Below are 18,306 nucleotides of genomic sequence, written 5' to 3'. Positions count from 1 at the left end.
TCTCATTAACTGCTTTTTAATTAATAGATTATTATTAAACAAGTATGTAAAGTAAGCAAGTATATAAAGTAAATAGATATATAAACATTAGATTAGTTGTTTCCAATAATTTTGTATTTAACTGTTTTTTTTTTTACTTTCCTTTCCTTTGACTGGGCCTACTTAATTCTTACATTTTTTTATTAAAAAAAAAAAAACAAGCACGGGAGTGAGACTGCAATTCCTTTTATAACCTGCAATTGGCAGCAATGTGCACATAATAATCAAAGTTGAAAAAGATTTATTGATGTAGGTGTAAATCTTACAGCAAAATATTAGAAATACTGATGTTCTGTTACTGAAGACACATATATTACTGGTTGACTGATTATTAAATTAGAAAAAAGTTTTGTTTATTAAGACTTTTGATCATCATAATATTAGACATTGATTATTTGTCCTTCAGGGAGATGAGGAGATATTCCAAAACACACACACGCGCAGGGTGTTGATTCAGAGAGGAATGACGAGTGCAATAATATCACCATTTCCTGTTCCTGTGGAGACACCAGCCTTAAATGGGCCAAGACACACGAAGTAATGTATCCAGGCTAGATAATACCTATACTGAGGATTTGTGTGTGTCATGGGCTGGGCTGAACTCAAAATAAATGAAGCAATGTGCTTAAAATACATTGCTTGGGTGAGGCTTCACACGTGTCAGCGTATAAGAGAAAAAGTATATTCTGTGTGCACGTGTGTGTTCATACGTGTGTGTTTCAGGTAGGTCTGCTTAAGTTCTAATTTTCCACTGTCACCTTTTTTTACATTTTATCCTGCATCAGCTCCTTTAACTCGGTGTTACGGTGTTGCGTTTTGGATGAAAGCCTGTCTGGGCCTAATTTCAGACCTCCCCCGAACACACTTTTATTTTACTGAAATGTATGCAATTCTTCTATATGGCCATCGATTCCCAGATGTTCGCGTTCTATTCTGGGCTTTATGGAAATATCAGATCTTGGATACACCATGCAAGAGTGCACACAACGCTTCCTGACTGGGCCTCAAAAACGTTCCTTTTGGAAATGTGTGAAATTAGAGACAGTCTTGAAGCCTGTGATGCCAGAGGAGCAAATGATTCTAATTAAGTTTTAGTATCATTTTTAGCGCTGTTCCCTACCAAGAAAACATTCTTTCAACGTTGGGTCTTTGCAAAATGTGGTTTTTCAGCAATAAAAGCGCGTGACCACAGAGATATTGCTAAACAAAGAAGAACAATAAAAAACATATTAAAAAGCAAGTGGGGTGCTTGGGAACCGAGAAAGAAATAGTAAAGCGAGAGTAATCTCAGCCACACTAACTGCGGGGCAACGTTGATGGGACATCTATCACATTTTTTTCTTGCAAATTTACGGCCCAATTAGACAGCTGGCTCGAATCGGAACAACACTGAGGCTAAATTAATACCAAGCCCAGTGAATGAGTCTGTGGACCAATCAAATGGCAGTAAACAAGGAGAAAGGGGGAAGGAAAAACGTGGGGAGGCTGATGCACAATGGGCTGTACGAAGATGTTTCTGTTGCAGAGGCAAGTCTCGGTCTCACTCCGTCTCATGTGTTTCGAAATTGGGGGAGGGTGGGTGAAGGCGGGATTAGAGCCGATTGTACCCTTCGAGTGAGATGCCACACCATTGCTAGGAGACACGCGATTCTTCCCATTCGAAGTGTGGAGTCATAGGGTGTTCAGTTGAGCAAATAAACAGCATAATGGAATAGACAAACATTTCGGACAGAGGCCCCCCTCGGAACGCCACGGCCCACCCTGGAGGAGCGCTCACCGTCTCTCGGACGGAGGGCCCAAACTCAGCATGTGGAGCTACTGATGGGCCCAGGCCTGGAGGCCCTAAAGAAAACAAACGCAGCCCGATTGTGAAAATAGGGCGGCCTGCCGGGGAGAAACCTCCAGCACTTCGGCCCGGCTCTTATCTCAAATAAGGTCGGCTTTGTGCGCTGGTCACCCCCAGCCCCCTGGTGCTCCTCCCCCCCAAAAACCTGAACCTCGGCCCGCACACTCCTTCCCCCGCAGCCAGGTGAAGGCTCTCTGTTCCCCTGACCCCACACCCTCCCTCCCCTGACAGCCCCGCTCTGTTTGTTTTTTGGAGCGGACCATCAGGAAATTAACCCAGAGCCCCCCCGATGATCTTCCAACAGGCCGAGGTGAATTCCTCCACAATTAACCCTATGTGGTTTTCACATCACCGCTTTTTACTCACATCTGTTCAAGAACATTATTTGATGCTTATTTTAATATTGGGTAATGCTGACTTCAATTAGTCAGTCAAATATAATGATTTATTATTATTATTATTATTTATATAATAACAGACCTAAGAAGGATCATTCAGCATATGTATATTTACACCTATATGTTATATAGATGTAATCAAATCTTCATACTCAAAGATGATATAAACCATCACCTATGCATATGTGACTTTATTTTACTTTATTTAGTTTCCAACACAAATTTTATAATTAAATTTGCTTAAAATGAGAGAGCCACGTGTTTGTACAGTCAAACTTTCACAACAACATGTTATACTATTTTTCACCCTGTCCAGGGTGTAAACTTGTCAATTATTTTCTTTGAAAACTTTCTCAGTCAACTTGTTAACAGGATGATAATGAAGTAGTATGTCAGTCATACAAAACTGATTTGAATACAAGTTTAACCAAATGATTAGGTAACTTATCATCCATATACCCATGTAGTAAAATTTCAATACAAAGGTGTTGTGACTTATCCCTCTTATCTTTTGGTTAAACTTGTATTCAACCATTAGGTTGACAACCATTAGGTTGACAGAACTGTGGGAAGGCCCTCCAGGGACACATTTGAGATCCACCGGTTAAATATATTTTTTTACGTATTCAAATCTTCAGCTCATGACCCAGTAACAATATGAAACAGATCAAGAACAGGAGTACAACTTGATCCTGCTGAAGAGTCACACGTTTCACTATCAGGTTGGCTGCACTCTGTGGTTTGAAAATACACCTCAGTTTGGCATGACTGTCTGGCAAACCTGGGCAGATGCCTTCAAGTGAGATTGCACTTTACGATTCGAGCGAATCCTTCCAACCCATAACATCTTCTCTGTGCTCACAGTTCTAGCCAAACTGGACCCCCCCCCCCCCCATATAGATGTAATCAAATCTTCATAATCAAAGATGATATAAACCATCACCTATGCATAAGTGACTTTATTTTACTTGATTTAGTTTCCAACACAAATGGTTACTCCCAGATGTTTGGCTGATGTCTTCTTCAGTAGAAAATGTAATGATTATCTTTTCAAATGAGCAAATTTGCAGAGAAGATGTAGTTATAAAAATACTTTACATTTTAGAACTGATGCGTGGAAAAAAATTACACTTGAGATGCAAAAAGAGAAATGTGAATGATGTCCACTCACTGAATTGTTAGACTTGTGATACTCATGCACAGTCTCAAGACTGACCCTGTTTTGATTTTAATAAATTTCTGTTTTATCAAGAATAAATCCTAGACTAGAGTGTTAAACGATATTCTCCAAATGATTCTGTCTTGTCTCTACTCCCTCTAAATCTCACATATAATTATGTATTGGGCACTCAGAGTCTCTAATTTTACTGGACACTTCAAGGTTTTCTGCTGAAAGTGGAATCACAATATACGGTCTCCATCGCTGGCTGCTATCTCTTATCTGTCTGAGCATGTTTGTCTGCAGTTAAAATGTCCAGTTGTTCCCATATACAGTTTGTGTTGACTGTCCTCTGACTCTTCATTGGTGGTCCGCTCATGGTGCATAGTTATTACTGAAGAGAGGGTATATAAGGGTGGAGTTCCTAGTGGCCAGTGATCTTGCTCTTCCATGTCTTTTGTGCACTTCTTCACATGGATGAACATTTGGAACATTTTGACCAGTGCTGTCGTTGAAAACCATATAACTGGCATTTGAAGACACAGGAAACCAAAACCTTAAAATTTGATGAGCACATTCTCACAGGCCAAACCAATAGAGAGGAAAAAAAGGAACAGAAAAAATGATGACTTCCACATGGTAGCTAAGGCCGACCTTCCGAACCCAAACGGGTCTGCTTGGAGCATGCTACACCCCCAAAATATTCAGTTGGAACTCATTAGGACCATTTGGGGCCACATATCTCTGATCAAAAAACAGAGGGAAAATTTGAGGAGAGAGAAAGAAGAATGAAAGGAACAGGGGATTACCTCGTTTTTTCCAGATCTCTAGGAGACAGAGCGTGCAAGGGGATCAAGGATCTCATGCTTGAAACCCCTTTTCAAGCATGAGATCTGCGCTACATGTGCTGTGTGAAATATTCGACTTTAGAATAACCAGAAACCATAATTCCATATATTACCGGCTCCTTATTTTGAGGAGAACTCAAGGGACAACATTAACAACATTAGAAAAATGTTATAAGGTGTAGCCATTACAAGTTCGACAACAAGAAAATTACAATTTAATCTAAATATTCTTTAAAGAGGAAGGTCTTGAGCTGTCGTTTGAAGGTGCTCAGTGACTGAGCTGTTCTGATCTCGAGGGTAAGTTCATTCCATATGACCACTAGCAATCTTAACTAAATAACAATGGGAGGTTTGGAGTCACATCTTAAGACATCAAATGAGGGAATATATTTTGGCGGAATGGTGTCCATCTCTCCAGAGAGCAGAAAATCAGTGACACAGTGCACTTCGGCCATTCGGGTCCAAAAACATTTATGGAAACATGCACTGAACATTCTTCAGCTTTATGTGAGTCATTCCATAATGCCTGAATGGATTACATGTTCATTGAAGCAAATGGACGGCATGTATGAAAAAAGAATAAACACAAAAAAATGCCATTTTACTCATTGACTAACAATATTTTTTTGTTTGTTGAGCAACACTGGGCTCATAAGCTTATCTGTTTTCTATTAGCCACCAAATCCATTTTATGGTTTTAGCAGTGGTGTAACTCAAAAACATTCCACCCCAAATCCAAATTTTAATTTCATTTTCAAAACACATGGATACTTGTGCCTTCCAAGCCCATATCTTCAGAGATCACAACACCGTGCACCACGCCTGAAAGTAAAAATCCTTAACCGCTGAATCTTATGTATCTCTCTCTCTCTCTCTCTCTCTCTCTCTCTCTCTATATATATATATATATATATATATATATATATATATGTGTGTGTGTGTGTGTGTGTGTGTGTGTGTGTGTGTGTGTGTGTGTGTGTGTGTATATATATATATATATTGTCATGATCCGGCCCGGCAGGGGCCACTCGGGGTCCGGAGTTCGGACGGGAGTTTCATGTTAGTCCTGTGTAATGTTTCCTGATTGTGTTCACCTGTGTATGATTGTATATAGCTGCCCTGTTCGTGTCTGTTCGCCGTCGGATTATTGTTTGGTGATGTTTCCCTTATCCTGTCCACAATGTATTAAACCCGTTTCGTGATGATGTGCAGATGCGTCCTTCTTCCTCGTCATGTCCAGCCATCATTTTACATATTTGTTTCACATGACACAGCCTACAGACTAACTAAAAGCAGTTCCTAACATAGCATTCTCTAAGACTGCAAACATACCTGTGAACTCAAACAGCAGCACTTTCAACACACTCGGGGTTAGCTGGGTGTTAGACCTGATCCTCTAAACACACATGTTAACACACTGAACACACAAACATAGATCAAACACATATTACTACTAGAGGCAGGAACACTTTGATTGTTGAACAGAGAGTGATTTACATTCAACTATCTCAATACATGCATTGTATTTTAATCCCTGCCCACTGGAAAGGCTTCAGATATGAAGTAGAGAACAAGAGACATGACCAGAAGGTGCTGGGACAGAGGAGTTGTTGAGAGAAGGGTAGCACATTACACACAGAGACTCATGTTTGGTTAAGGGCTTTAGATGAGGAAATGGGATTAAGACCGCCTGGGTCACACACAGACACACACCAATGGGAAGATGCAGATAGAGACCCCCGAGTGCCTTCAGTCTGTGCTGGTGATTGGATTAGGCCGTGTTAAATGACCCCCGATGAGCTGTAAGGACGGGGTGTTTAGTGCTTTCTCAGTACAGGGGTGGGGTGGGACACAACTGAGCAGTACCAGATGACCTTATTTTATATCTGTAAGAACAAGTGTATGTGTGTTATGTGTTAAATCCAAACTGGTCTGGTTTTCTACCTCCAGTAGAGAATGTAATCTAAACCCCATATTTGTATCATGCAGCACACAGAATCGAGCAGCTGAAGTTTTCATGTTCTTCTTAAACTGAGATGTTCATCACAGGACATCACAGCACAGCTGAAGAGTCACAACCAACAAGGCCAGGATTAACTACGGATAGACAGGCCTGTCTGCTTCTAGCAAAGGCACCAGCAACAAAATGTGATGGTAATTGGATATGCAAGCAATTTTAACCAATTTTTTACAGTTTCAGTTTGGCAGCGAATAACAGCAAACAATCTAATGTGTGGAAAGTGCTAAAAGTTGATGATTTGATCTTGCCCTCTTGCTTTGTTGCTGTGCTGGCAAAGTCAGTGTGATGCACAGACTGGCCCAAACAAAAAAAAGAGAATGTCCCAGTAAGCAGTTTGTTTAATGTGCTGCAGAATGGCACAGAAAGCTGATAATTGTGACCTCTCTGCCAATCAGTGAATAACTATTACTGTCCCACCTGATTCACCTTCTAAAATAGAAGTGGATTATAAGAGGGGCAATTTAGCCGGGCAATGACATAGAGTGTTGTGTGTGTTGCAGGTTCATGAATTGGTGAAAATTGTCTGTGCTTATTTTGACCCTGGGGTCATTGGGCCATTGGGTGGCGAGGCACCTAATTAATCAGTCTTTAAAGTGAAACATGAAGTGATTGTCATTGTGATACACTACAGCACAGCACACGGTGCCTCAATAAAATGTGTCCTCTGCTTTTAATCCATCACCCTTGGTGAGCAGTGGCCAGCCATGACAGGCACCTGGGGAGCAGTGTCTGGGGACGGTGTTTTGCTCAGTGGCACCTCAGTGACTGCTTGGCAGATCGGGATTCCCACCAATTGTCACTTGCACGAAGATTTGTTTCAGTTCTTCTTGTTTCCCTGTTTTTGGCCCTCGTGCCATTTCTTTTGTGTTTATTAATAAATCCCTTTTGCCCAGATGTCCCGACGCTGCACTTCCTTCCCTCCTCAGCCCTCGATCATGACAATGGAGCTGGTTTGAGTTTATTTCTTGTGGCTCACATGTGTCTGATTTTACTGAATTTAGCAGCAGTGTTGTCAGATCTGGTGACAATAAACCAGGCGGTTGTGCCACAAAAATGATGTTACCAGGAAAATTTATAAGAGGAGTCAAGATTATTTTTTGGAAATATTGTTTGGTGGAAAAATGCCCTGGGTTTGTAAAAGAAATAAGCATAGCTTCTCAAAAACATTTGCCTTTAAATGACAATTTAAGTCATGCAACATACTGAGATAAGTTGCATGAGTATATATTCCAGTGACATTGCAATCTTCACTGTTTAGCATCTAAGAATTCAAGAATTTTAATTGAATGTTGAAAATGGTGTGTTGAAAACATTTAAAATGCTAATTTATCCTGGGTTAGCCATCTTGACACATTTTCTTTGTCTACAGTAGCATGCTCAGGCCATTGCTAAAAGCAAAAGCGAGGAGGATCAATGAGTAAAAGCCCCTTCACCTCGCCCCGACAGCAATTTGAAGGCTTTGGACCTCAGTATACAAATCATGGTTAGCTAATTAGGCAAATTGTTGTTAATGCCGCACGTGGGCCAGGGTGAACCTGTACTAATGGCAAGATGGCTCTTGCACATGGAAATAGTCCTGCTTGCTCAGCAAGTTCAAGTGTGATTAATTTAAGGTCCAGCGTAACAAGAACTGGACTCGATAAATGGGGAACTTTGAGCCCATCTGGAAACATTAGGGCTGGTCTATGGGTCGTTTGTGTGTTTTCACCCGTCTGGATCTTAACTGCTACCCACCAGCCCCCCCTGACTGCCATCTGACACCCCTCTGTTCAAGTCTCAGCAAGAGATGAGTCACGTGTAGGTAGGGGTTGTCACCTACCCACAATGTCTCAGATTATTTTGGTTTCTCGGAAATCCTAAACTTGCAGTTCTGCATGCAAATGCAGAAAACCTTCAATATTCCCTCACAAGAGTCTGAAAGCCAACTTCACAATATGACTGGCCACATTCCAAAAATAACTGCATGGACAAAAAGAAGGTTGTGTTCCCTTTCAAGAAATGTAAAACCGAAGACAAACACTGGAATGCAATATTGAGCCAGTGGGAAAAAACAATGCAAATGAATGCAGGTGCTACAACCCATCCAGACTGACTTCAGTCTCGCCCTGAGTCCTGCTTTCGCAAAAATAACTGGAGACTGGGAAAACAAAAACTGGCTTTGGCAGTCAGTGAAATCTCACTATGCCGACTTCCTTTATATTGCAAAGAACCTGTTATTCCTGTATTAGTAACTTAAAAATTGGTTGCATATATTCATATATTATAAAAGTGGTTCTTGGATTATTACAAAAGTTAATGTAAAATATTTGAAATGAATGTCATTCCTTATAAGAAAGCGCTTTAAAGGCTTAAAAAGACACCAATCTTAAGCGATACTTATGTATTAGTGATCAGTATGTTACTAGACACTACTACAGGCAATTAACAGATGATATAACCGTCTGATTTGTGTTGCAGAAATCATCTTCCATATAAGACTTTATTAAGTATGCATATTGTAACGCATAATTACATTTTAAACAAAGTTCCCTGAGATTGCATTGGTGTTTTTTTTTTATTAAATAGGTTACTTTGTAAGTTCTTTACAACTGTACTTAAACATCAATCATTGCCATAAATTCGGCAAAGTGAACGACGTGTTGTGAACTTTAAATTTGCTCAAAAAGCTTTTTGATCAATTGTCATTTCACTTTTGTCACTGGACAAAATTTTCCCATTGGCAGTTTGAAAAGCAGTGAAAATGTGAATGCGGTGAAGAAGTAGAAACATAAACCTCACCTCTAGCGCCATGTGGACTGGACCCACTGCTTGTTTGATTGCCGGAACAGAGAAATTAGCCTCTACTTTAGAGAGTTTAATCTATGTGATGCTTGTTTACACAAGCAAGGGTCCAGCATTGGAAGAGGCCGCTAATGCAATTGGCCAAGGTGTAACACGAGCCGAGTGTGGGCTAGAGGGGTTTGTTTGAACAGTGCCGGCCGCTGAACTAATCCGGGCTAAAGGTACCGCAGAACGGGCCAAACACTACTGTGTCCACCTAATGCGTAACAGGTGCAGCGCGTTGAATTATGGGTAAACACCCCCGGGTTATTAACTGCTCCCTGTAGGAAGGGAAGTTATGTGTTCTGATAGATCTGGGACAAGCTGAGAGGAACAGGAGGTTAAGATGGCCTGGGATTTTAGCAGAAGGCCATAGTGTTCAGTCACCTGACCCCAGAGTAGGATGAGGGGATCTGTGAGGTGACAAGACAAATGAAGAAGGTGAAAATATTTACCCTCCAAGGCGTCCTGAGAGAGGAAAGAGAATGCTGATGGTTTTGACGTTCTGCCTGCGTTCAGTTGTGAGGAGAGTCCGTTTACTTATTTATTTTTTTATTGTAAACATTACCCCCTTAATGCATTGTCCAAGACAATATCAATAAGACTATATTTCAATTTCAAAACATAATTGTAAAGTTAAGTAGTAGATATTGAAGTGTGGAGGTGTCACGTCTACGGACTTACGGGGGAAGGAAGCGCAGAGGTCTGACATGTTGGGAACGGGGTTTTATTAACAATAAACAAAGAAATACAAATAAAGACTGGCGCGGTGGCCGAAAACGAATTTAACTTAAATAAAGAACATAAACAAACCCGTAGGCGTGTGGCGATTGCCAGAACTCAAAAACACATGAAACTAAACCAGGTCAAGTTCGTGCAGAGAGTCCACGAAAATGCCAGCGACTCCGAACGGGCGGAAACTTCCGGCATTTATGGGGCGTCAGGATTGGGTTCCGGTGTGGAGCCCAGCTGCAGGCAATCCTGACAGAGCCCCCCCTCCAAGGGCTACGTCCTCGGAGCCCCAACAGTACCATCAGTGGAGGCGGCGGGGCGGACGGCGGCAACCACAGGGCTCCTGCCCTGCTGTATCCTCCCCTTGGAGGACCGGTCCCTCGGGCTGGCTCCCCGGCGGGGTCAGGCGTGGCGGCCCCGGTCCCTCGGGCTGGCTCCCCGGCGGGGTCAGGCGTGGCGGCCCCGGTCCCTCGGGCTGGCTCCCCGGCGGGGGGTCAGGCGTGGCGGCCCCGGTCCCTCGGGCTGGCTCCCCGGCGGGGTCAGGCGTGGCGGCCCCGGTCCCTCGGGCTGGCTCCCCGGCGGGGTGAGGCGTGGCGGCCCCGGTCCCTCGGGCTGGCTCCCCGGCGGGGTCAGGCGTGGCGGCCCCGGTCCCTCGGGCTGGCTCCCCGGCGGGGTCAGGCGTGGCGGCCCCGGTCCCTCGGGCTGGCTCCCCGGCGGGGTCAGGCGTGGCGGCCCCGGTGCCTCGAGCTGGCTCCCCGGCGTGGTCAGGCGTGGCGGCCCCGGACCCTCGGCCTGGCTCCCCGGCGTGGTCCCGCTTGGCGGCCCCGGACCCTCGGCCTGGCTCCCCGGCGTGGTCCCGCTTGGCGGCCCGGACCCCCGGCCTGGCTCCCCGGCGTGGTCCCGCTTGGCGGCCCCGGACCCTCGGCCTGGCTCCCCGGCGTGGTCCCGCTTGGCGGCCCCGGACCCTCGGCCTGGCTCCCCGGCGTGGTCCCGCTTGGCGGCCCCGGAACCTCGGCCTGGCTCCCCGGCGTGGTCCCGCATGGCGGCCCCGGACCCTCGGCCTGGCTCCCCGGCGTGGTCCCGCATGGCGGCCCAGGACTCCCGTACCTGCACACAATAATCAGGGCCGATCCATCTGGGTACATGTGGGCCCTGTCTCCACACGTCCCCTCTGACACTTCTTGTGTCACCCCCTGCACCGCGCAGGGAGATTGTCCCAGAGCCTCCGGCGACTGTTCCAGGCACCCCAGGCTGGTGCCTTCTGGGACTATGCAGCCCCTCTCGCTGCACGGCCCTGGTGCCAAGGGGGGGGCATTGCCAGACCATCCGGCTAGCCCCTTCTGCGTCCGTTGGGACAAGCAGGCCCTCTTCCTGCCTGTCCCAGCTGGGTCCTCATGCCTACCCGGGGGCTCTATGGCGCTCCACCCCTCTGGAGGCAGACGCAGGCCCATGCCTGGCCCGCCCTCCTCACTGGCTACCGGAGGACCCAGCTCCATCGCTTCCCCACCTCCCCTCCCCTCAGGAGGAGTCCCCAACCCGAACTGCACCCCCCCAAAAAATTCTTTGGGGGAGCACCCCCCCCGGCTGGACTTAGGGGTACCTTGGGGCTTGTCCACCTCGCCTTGGACCAGCACATTCGGGTCAGGAACCTCCTCCCTGGGGTTCGGCTCCGCGGCTGGGTCGCCATCTGGTGGACACAAAGAGGGGAAGTGGGGGCGACATACGGACACATATGTCACACAGACACACACAGACAGAGACAGACAGAAGAGAGGGTCGTCTGGCTCCCTCTCTGGGCTCTCCAGGACCTCCTCAGGGGGCACAGCCAGGATCTCGGGAGGTGCGACCTTCTCGTCGCCCGCCAGTGCTTGGTCTTCTTGCCCCGGATCCTGACTGGCGCTGGACGTGGTGGAGGGGCAGAGTTCGATCCCTGGCTCAGGCTCTGGCCGATCAAACTCCGCCCTCAGTCTCTGCTGGAAGTCCCGAAAACTGCTGTCTGTCTCTCCCTGTTGCCAGAGGGCTGCGCTCCAGCCCCATGCTGACCCAAGCAGACACGAGAGGATGGTGGTGGTCTTATCCGTGTCTGCTGCCCCACTGAAGGGTCCCGGGACAATTGGGCTGTCCCACATGGGGCTGGGCACGTTGCTGGAGATGGTGGTAGGTGTGTGGTGTGGAGGGGGGTGGACGTCTTCTCCAGCAGGTGTGGACGCTGGTGCTGCGCTGCCTTTTCGCTGGGGAACGTCCGGGCAGAGGGAAGGCGGGTTGGCGACTGGAGCAGGAATGGAGGATTCCCTGCGAGGCAGTCCCGGCAGCGCAGTTGCTGGCTGGCGACATCCCGTCGCCCTCTTCCACCAGCTTTCCTCACACTGCTGGGAGGGACGTGGGTCTCCACGGACCTCGTGACGATCCTGGTCGTCGTCCGTGTCAACCTCGTACCCCCGGAAGTCACATGGGTCATCACGGACGCCGCGATGATCTCGGACGCGCACGCTGGGCGGAGCCATCCCGGCACCGACCGCCCACCGAAAATCCACGTCATCATCGCTTTCGTCATCCGTGTCCTCCCACCGGTGACTCCGAGGGTCGTCCACCCTGCGGACATCCTGAACCCATGGCGCGATAAGCTCCCATGGGCAGTACTCTGGCCATTCGGGCTGGAGGCTGCCCACCTCCTCGCTGGAGGAACGCCGTCGTTGTTGTTGCCGCTTCTCACCCCCCTGGAAGTGACGTGGGTCCCCACGGACCTTGCGACGATCGCAGACTGGCGCGATGGGCGGAGCCCAACTCTCGTCTCCCGTGCTCTCGTCGTCATCCGTGTCGTCCCAGTCCACGGGGAGCCTTGCCAGCAGAGCGCAGAGTTCTTGGCTCGACATGCCGAAGATCGTGGGGGTCGCATCTTCTGCGCTCGCTGCCCACGTCACTTCCTCGCTGCTGCCGACGCCAACGTCCTCGCTCCGCCTCCTCACCCGCCGACGTTGTCGCTTGCGTCCTTCGCGGCGTTTCTTCTCCTCCGCTTTCCACCTCTGCGCTTTTGGGTGGGTCGCTGGCATTCTGTCACGTCTACGGACTTACGGGGGAAGGAAGCGCAGAGGTCTGACATGTTGGGAACGGGGTTTTATTAACAATAAACAAAAAAATACAAATAAAGACTGGCGCGGTGGCCGAAAACGAATTTAACTTAAATAAAGAACATAAACAAACCCGTAGGCGTGTGGCGATTGCCAGAACTCAAAAACACATGAAACTAAACCAGGTCAAGTTCGTGCAGAGAGTCCACGAAAATGCCAGCGACTCCGAACGGGCGGAAACTTCCGGCATTTATGGGGCGTCAGGATTGGGTTCCGGTGTGGAGCCCAGCTGCAGGCAATCCTGACAGGAGGCAAAAACTTGTGGAGAAGAGACAGAAAAAAATGTATTCTGAATGTATGAGCTGGACATACGTTTTAGTGTCCTGAAACCATAAAAAATCATACCAAATGAGCATGGCTTGAACGATCTGTTATATTAGCTAAACAGAGTTGAAAGAAAATGTGGCACATAATCAATATTTCTCAGACAGCGATACTTGGGTTTTCCTTACATTATGGTATTACAAATAAAATAGACTTTAGCAACAATACAGTATATAAAACACAAAATACCACATAACAAAATGCTACTTGTACATCTATGAGTAATTACGCTATATGTATTTATTCTGATTTGAAATACATCAAACTTGAGCACCTTTCTGAACAAAAGTAACAAATAACATGCATGTTTACATTTACATTTATGAAATTTAGCAGATGTCCTTATGCAGACTGACTTACAAACAGTCCCCCTAGTTTAAGTGTTTTGCTGAGGGACAAAATGGCAGTAAGTGGGCTTTGAACCAGTGACCTTGTTGTCTTCTGGTTCATAAATGAGTGTGTTACGCACTAGGCTACTACCTTTATGCTATTATGTTGCTATTATTGTTTGAACACTTGCATGTGTAATTTTTGCTTATATTATCTCACACATTTTCACCACAGAACCTGTTTCATGGTGGAAAACAGATGTCGAAATCGACACTAGACAAAACTATCACCCACTGACCAAGTGCTCAACCCGAATTACTGAAGGATTTGCATCTGCAGCCTTCCGCATGGATGTAAGTAACATATTATGTTGCTTTGACAGCGTCTGGCATCTGTTCCATTCTATCATCCAGATAAAGTTGTTACTAAAACACTTCATACTCATGTTACAACTTGAGGTGTTTCCCCTGTCGCGTCACCAGGATTTCACCAGCGGATTTATGGGCTGTGGGCTGAATTCAATAGGGCTATTCTCATCCGGTTAAAAGTCAGGTGGCGACAAAGAAAGTGATGCAATATTATTTATTCACTGTCCATACAATACTCATATGTAAAGTAGATTTGATATTGGGTTGATTTAAGTGGCACACAAAGCATAACAAATATGTGATATGCATGAATCTTAATGTCCTTTCCATGCACTGCAGTGTGTGGTTCTTTGTATGTGCGTGTGTGTGTGTGTGTGTGTGTGTGTACCCTTAGAACAAGGGTCCATCATGAAACCTAATTGCTTGCACATGTGCAGAATTTTTGAGTGTTTAAAAACCTAGTCTCGTCTAGAAAAAAAACAATGAAAGAAAGGGGAAAATCTGCAGACAGAAGCTGCAAATTTCCCCCCAAAGCCTCTCTCGTCCTCTCCTGGCAGGATCTGCAGGTCAGAGGTCAACTCGGGGAGGCTCAGTGCGATTGGACACAGGCTCATTGTCTGAAAGGGGACAAGACACCCAAGATGACCTGTGAGATCCACCTCTCTGGATCAAAGCCATCAATACGTTCATTTCAAACACTGGAGCCAAAGACCTGACATCTTTTCCTTCTTGTTGCCTTTTTTTTTCTATCTAGATGCATGACGCATTAGTTGTATTTCAGTGACTAAATGTAAGCCATTTGCACAGTACAAAACACGTATGGAGAAAAAGAGAAAATGATTAAGTAAAAGAAAAAAAAAATGTCTGACTGGCCAACATCCCAGACTTCCCTGCTTCTGGACTGAGATGAATTGTTTCATGCAGAGGAGCCTGGAATGATAGTTTCAAAAAACAGTTTAGCGGCTTTGAGTGGAAAGGGGCTTTTAATCTAGAGTAACAGGATAGGGGACCAAATAGGGATACTCTTCAGAGACCCTCTAAAGTCTAATGCAAACAACGAGTGCCATGTCCATTGCATTGCAGCCCTCTGTTTCTACCACGTTTTTGTCCAGATCCAATTTTATGCTACAACTTGGTGTCATAAGCTCTTAGATGAGGCAGTCCCATGCAGAACTAAACTCTGTTTTGAGACCGGTTCCAATGAAAATGTTCTTTGAAAGCTGAGAGTGAAGCAGGTCTGTTCTTTTTAGCACAATAATAAATAAACTTAGCTTAATGTTCATATTTATCTTGCACAAAAAGCACTGATTGTCTGATGCTTTTGTCCTGTGCATTACATATCTGTTGCTGAATGTAGGGATGCAGAAAATGGAAAAAAGTGGGTCATAATAACTTAATTTAAGTGGGAGAATGCAATATTGATGTTGCTTGAGAAATAAGGAAACAACGTAACACAAATTTGGATAATTAATGCACACCACGGGCTTCAGTGACACCACCGTGTGAAATGCCGTGAATGATAAGTAAGCACAGGTAAGTTCATGGGTGCAACCTGCATCTGGACATTATTTGCATTATTTTGAGATAAAAATTCAGCTATGGACCCAGATGCTCATATTTTACTGGTTGTACATTAAAATGGGTTGCAAAATTCTGTAGATTTGCACTTGTAATTGAATTATGATGGCAAGTACAGACACAGATATGAAAACTGCCTCTGCTGTGTAACCCTTCTGGCTACAGCGACCAAGGCAATCATTCACTGACAGGTCAATGTCACCTTCACGTGGAGTTGGGGGAGGTATAAACAAGACATTTTCTCTTCATGTGAGGAAACAAGCACTCTGGTGCATAATTTTCTTAGTTTATGTAGCTTTTGTCTCTTGAAACCCAACAGTCGGAGCATTAAAACTTTTGAATGAGAAGCGTAAGCCTGAGACTGAACACAATCAGAACAAGTGAATGCCGCGGTGTGGGCCACTCGTCCCAGGCCTGTTGACACCTCCCTATTAGATATGAATTTACTGTATTGTTGGACAGTGATGTGCACATATCAAATAATCAACACTGGGGCAAAGAGTGACTCAGGATCCAAATTAAAAGCACAGTGTGTCATGTGCTGAGTGTCCCATAAAATAAACAGGAGTGCAATTGTGGTCTGTGACCATTTGAAAGTCAGTCCACATTTAAGTGTGTGTTTTTCATGTGACGGTATGGACCGTTGTGTGATGGGAAGCGGGAAGACGGTGACAGGTGATTCTCAGCGTACTTAATCTGCGCAAACTTGAGTTCGTTGCTCATCCATTGAGTCTGTCTCATGCTCAGTTCACCTCAAGTCCCCGTCAGAGAAAGTAAGCCTGATCCTTCGTCTTTTCATCCACCTTGTCTCCTCTCCTTTAGTTTTTTTTTTTTATTTCTACTCAAACGCTAATGCCTGTGGACGTTTTCAAACGGGTCCGTGTTCGTAGATCAAAATAGCAATACTCACAGGCTTCTTCGCACTCTCCTGCGATCGAGTTCTTATTTATTAGACTTTTTTTTTTTTATCACAAACAAACTCAAACAATATGAAAGGCTTTTTAATGATCTTTTTAAACAAAAACATTAAGAACCAATACTATACATTGAAATCCTGAATATTGAAAAATTCGATTTTAATTAGATTATTGAATTTACTTAAATCTTTTACTTAAACATAATACTTGACAGACCAGTTGCCAAAAGTGATGATTATCATAGAAACAATTATTCATTTCTGTACAATTTAGTTAGTTAATAAAACCAAAAGTCTTCTTTTCTTTGTCATTATATGTATGTTTTTTTTTTTAAGAAGAGTGCTAATTATTGGCATACTATGTACTGTTCATGAAAATTAGCCCTTCGGTTCTGCTTCTCTCTCTTTACCAAGATTTTTTTTCATTCTTCGCCACTGCTGTTTCCAACATATACAGTCCCAGATTCATAAAAACACATGTGTATAGCAATAGTAAAATGTGCACACACACACACACACACACACACACACACACACACACACACACACACACTCACATACAGATCAGACCTAATTGAGAACAGTCTTACTTCTCTTTCTTTGTTTCCTTCTGTCCTCCTTTCCTCATCAGTGTGTGAACATCTGGTTTACACAAAGCTCTCTCCTCTCGCTCAAGTAACCAGACATTCCCAAGTTGAGAGGTTGAAAAAAAAAGTAAAAAAAAAAAACTATGCAAAAAAGATGGGAAGAAAGCAGGGAAGAAACTGTGAATCATTAAGCACAGTGTAGAATTTTGCTGAAATCAGGATTTTATCTGGGATCTGTTATTCAGGTGCATTTTTTGGACCATCACCCGGATCTGGTACACTGTAATTTTCTTGAACTCGCTCAGCACCTAATGGGCCTCTCAAAGCTGTTCTGCAATAGAGCTTCACTGAACTCTCAGAGAAGGTTTATTAGGTTCACAAGAATCCAACTGATCTGGACCTCCTCTGGGTCTTTAGTGATGCACACGTTTTTGTTTTTTTGTTTTTTCCAGTGGAGCTTCACATTGCATCACTGGATCCTTAATGAGATTAATACTTTAATTTGCTTCACTGTATTCACTGTAGTTTCATTGCACCTTCAGTTCACTTTACATTTCAGGGGAGAAGTTTCAGTAATGCTTAATTATGCGTCACAATATCTTCTTCCCTAGGCTTTGCTTCACTGAAGATTTGCTTTACAGAAGCTTCACTTGGCTCTGCTTCAGTGGATCATCAATGGACTCTGCTTTACTGGAGCATCCTATGTTTTCTTGCACTTTTATTGTACTTGATTTTAACAAGCCCAGCCTCCGTGATTCTTCACTAGGCTCTGCTTCATTAGGGCGTCACTGGACTTTGCTTGACAAGGGCTTCACTGGAGCTTCACCATTGTCACTGCGCCCTGTATCTCTTGGCTTTGCTTCACTAGGGTTTCAATGAAGCTTTAATTTTCTCTGCTTCACCATGTTTAAAAAGTTCTCAACTTCAAATTAATCTTTCTCTCTCACACACACACACACACACAAAACCATATACAACATAATTTTTTCCATAAATTTTACAGATTTTTACAATATTCTCATTTTCATCTGCCACAATCACACGAGAAAGGTTTTTTAGGAGTACTGGATGTGATATAGGTATGATGTTTACAGTACAGCATAGTTATCAGAACACTGCAACTGTCTGCAACTGAGCTTGTGGATCTCTCAAACGTGCCCATGTATGTGTGTCTGTGTGTGCACGTCTGATACAGATCAACAGAAGACAGATT

At 44.8% G+C, this 18,306-nt stretch overlaps 1 long non-coding RNA gene across 1 annotated transcript in view; it reads right to left on the bottom strand.

Moving 5' to 3' along the window:
* The window catches only part of LOC114800528 (uncharacterized), a 63,086-nt gene that overhangs the window by 36,130 nt on the left and 8,650 nt on the right, over nt 1-18,306 (bottom strand). The window lies entirely within an intron of this gene.

The sequence above is a fragment of the Denticeps clupeoides genome, chromosome 1 (assembly GCF_900700375.1).
Source record: "Denticeps clupeoides chromosome 1, fDenClu1.1, whole genome shotgun sequence".
Taxonomy (NCBI): domain Eukaryota; kingdom Metazoa; phylum Chordata; class Actinopteri; order Clupeiformes; family Denticipitidae; genus Denticeps; species Denticeps clupeoides.
Note: the sequence above shows the minus strand (reverse complement) of the source record. Positions and strands in the feature narration are given on the sequence as shown.